The sequence below is a fragment of the Macadamia integrifolia genome, chromosome 11 (assembly GCF_013358625.1).
Source record: "Macadamia integrifolia cultivar HAES 741 chromosome 11, SCU_Mint_v3, whole genome shotgun sequence".
In the NCBI taxonomy this organism is placed as follows: domain Eukaryota; kingdom Viridiplantae; phylum Streptophyta; class Magnoliopsida; order Proteales; family Proteaceae; genus Macadamia; species Macadamia integrifolia.
Window position 1 is genome coordinate 30957267 of NC_056567.1, and position 3896 is coordinate 30961162.

At 32.2% G+C, this 3896-nt stretch overlaps 1 long non-coding RNA gene across 1 annotated transcript; it reads right to left on the bottom strand.

Moving 5' to 3' along the window:
* Positions 1-2047: 2047 nt before the first annotated feature.
* On the bottom strand, positions 2048-3884 carry LOC122094315. Its single transcript, XR_006144720.1, has 2 exons — positions 2818-3884; positions 2048-2341 (listed from the first exon to the last, which is right to left on the bottom strand). It is a non-coding gene; the product is annotated as an uncharacterized LOC122094315 (long non-coding RNA).
* Between the last annotated feature and the right edge of the window lie 12 nt (positions 3885-3896).

Below are 3896 nucleotides of genomic sequence, written 5' to 3' on the forward strand. Positions count from 1 at the left end.
TTTTTTCTTAACAATCTCATCCATCCTAATATGAAATCTCATCTCTTATGAGGATCTAAAATCTTAGATCACAAAAAGAATTCATGACCATTAAAATGTTGTACATATGGGTTGAACTAATAGGAAAGGGGTAGGATCCCATTGGGATTTCACCTAGCATGCTATGCATCTTAATTATACTGCATTCATAATATATGATTAACCAACACATATGAAGCCAAGTAGATGTAACAATCAATATTTAATTTAAGTAGATTATTACGCATCAGTCAATACAGTATCACATTATAAACTATAGGGCATATGTATATTGTCATATCCCCAATCTATAGACAATTTTCAGAGATTCTGTAATTCTGATTGGACCAAAGAAAACATTTTTCAAAATAATTTACGAAAACAAATATTAATAAATAATATTAATTTTAAAAACTTTGTAAACAATTTACAAAAATACCGCCGGTACCTGAATTATGTCCAATCAAGTATAATCATTCTCTCTCCTTGATATTCTTCCAATAAAGGTAGTGGATTTCTTGTTAGGAATTTTTTTCGAATACGACCAAACAATACGAATCTAGTACACCGATATATAATCAGAGGGATATCAACCATTGGTGCACCCAAATTCACAATGTGTGATCGCATCGATAAGAACCCCTCAGGTCAAAGGACCGACCGTATACTACTCACGAGAATCTCGTTTCAAATCAATAGACAGTAACACACACTTGAAATTTTCTCATATGATTTGGTTCAACGCACACACTATATGTACACTCGCACTTGTGCCCTGAAATTTTCATTACTAGCTATACATAATACGACGACCATTTACATAGGATGTCCAGTCTCGTCCCTAGTCGTGAACAGTTTTAGATTAAAACCTAAGGATTTACCAATGCTCGTTATTAAATCATGCAAATTAATTTATATAATTTTCATATAAATATGGATTGAATGATGAAAAATTTTCAATAAACTTCCACTTGTATATTAAAGTCATCAAGTTGTCTTACATGTTCTCAACATATACACGTCCTACATCAATCTCTTAGTAAAGAGATTTAGAAAAATTATTTCTTTGAGCTAATCTTATCATCTTCCTGGAATAATTTTCTATATAATGCAACTTGAGTTCCTTATTCAAGTGTAAAACATTCTCATTATCACATATCTGGACAATAAATAGTTTTCCAAGTTTATAAATAGTCTCTTGTTCAGTCAAGAACTTTTATCAACCAAACAACTTGGCTTATTGCTAAACATTCTACTATTATAGTGAAATTCAAGATAAATTACTCTTTGGAACTATTTCAAAATATATTATTATCACTTAGGTGCAAAATCTTGAATGCTATGGATTACCTGTCACACTTGTCAAATTTCCAAATAATCATATATCACTTAGATTGACAAGTAATAACAATACAAACTTAGGTCCACTTTTCCGTAATTCTGAATTACTAATTGATAGCAATCCAACTATTTTATCTTGAAAAATATTTGTATTCTCACTGATTACTTAGTCCATTCAAAAATTGATCAAAACAAATGATCACTATAACAAATTGCATTTTTGGCGACAAAAATAAACTGTCCCCAAAACCCACATTTCTGTCGCCCATATTATCACCGACGGAACATATATCCGTCATCATTCTGTAGCTAAAACATCCATCACGCATGTTAGTGATGAAAAAATTACTTCTGTCGAGCAATATATATTACGCAACGGTTGTAAAATATTTGTCGTTAATGCATTTATATAAGGCGACAATATAAATTCCATTGCTAATAAACATAATTAGGAGAACATTTAATTATCCCGTTGTTATTAATTTATCTTAGGCGGCAGTTTTTTATCCGTTGTTAATTCATTTATATAAGGCAACAGTATATTTTTTTGCCGTTAGTAATAGTATCTTAGGCGACAGATTTCCTAACTACCGTCGCCAAAACCTCATTTTTTATTTAACGGAAATTGTTTTAAATGTCATTATTTTTTTACCTGTAATTACATTCATATACTGCTCATTTCAACACATCCATCTAGAATTTCGTACTTTCATTTAAATTTAAAAAGTGTATTACAGTATTCAAAAAATTCATCGTCTTTCATCAAATTTTTAATAGGTCAATACATAATACTTCATTCATTTGTTCACCACTTCGATTCACCAATACACACCAAAAAAAAAAAAAGAAGGAAAAACTCCATTGTTTTTGTTGTCCACATTTCCAAAGAAACATAATCTGTGACAAGTTATTCCAATGTCATCTTTTGCAATTCTACCTCTATCAGCTGGAACTTTGAAACTTCTACTGAACTTCATTGCACCTGACAAAAATAAATGGGAACAATAGTAAAAATCCTCTTAACTTCTTACTTCATGTGTACTAAAAATAAACAAATATGAGTAGCACAATTGCCTTATTAATTGATTAATTTTAAAAGAAAAGCATCAATAGTGATTCTTAGTCTCTGTATATAACCAAGGCCCAGACGTCTATCCATCCGTCTTGTTTTTATTTATTAATACATCATTGGATCTTTAATATATATTTTTGAAATATTATCAATAATATTAAACATATCCAAAGAGAACGATGAGTAAACCAATAATTCATTTGTTAACAATATAACTATCATTTTGAAGATTGTGTTATTCTCATGAAATTCGTAAATGCCTCCATATGGGACTGCATTTCAGCCATCTTTGCATCATGCTCATAGATTTTCCATTGAAATGCATCACATATCAAATGTTCTAATACTGAATCTTTAGTCATCCAACGTTGATTTACACATCTTACACATGGGCATAGGATCCGATCCCCTTTGACTGTAGTACTAGAAAATGCATAGTCAATGAATTTGTTGACCTCTCGCCTGTATTGTGGTGTGGTCTTGAAAAATGGATCCTTTGAACTTCCAATCCAACTCCTAGGCATAGTTTTCACATGCAACTGGTACAAATCAAAAGCCATAGTATTAAATCATCATTTTGCAAAAGCCATAGTTCCCTCTCCCACCCCGTTTTTTGTAATCTGATTCAATGGGACTTTAAATGACTAGCACCATACAATAGAAGATGGATAATTAGAGGTAAAATTAATTTCAAAACTGAATTTTTTTTTTATACAACACAGTAAATAAGAAGTCCTTACTGTAATAGTGATGGGGACATCAAGGTGTACAACCAAGGGAAGAAGAAGACCAAACCTTCTTTGTGGTTGTAGGATTAGAAGATGGAAGAAGAAGAAAAAGGCGGAAGAAAGGGAGGCTTAATCCAGCCTTTCCAACGCTGGATCGAGTCCCTCTCTCTTTCCAAATTTTTGTCCAGGTCTTGTGGACCCCACTGTTGATGTATAAACATATTAATTTTTATTTCCTAATATCTAATTTAGTTAGACTTTGAATTACGTAGAAAACTACTTTATTTCTTATTTTTTTTTTTTTTTAGAAACATCTTTATTTTGAGATTATTCCTTAGGATTTACTTTCCTTTTTATTTTTTAGTAACTAGTTCACTACTTATGTAAGGCCATTGGCCACAATGGAGGTCAATGAATTTTGAAAGAAAAAAAAAAGCAAAGATGTTGCCCCTCTCTCACATCTCCCCTCTCTCTCGCCTCTAACTATTCCCCCCCCCTTTTCTCGATCTCTTTCTCTCTTGGTTCCCTCTTCTCTTTTTTGCTATTCCCTCATCTCGTCTCTCTTTTCACTCTCTGTCACTCTTGGTACTGCTATATATTGCTATAGCCATTAGTCACAACATACTGAGAATTATCTCAGTCGTATAAGCTCCAATGGACTGCTGCTGTTTTACCTCAACTGCTGCTACACCATTGTAACTGCTACTTGCAACAACTGAAGGCCATGCTCCTTGGAA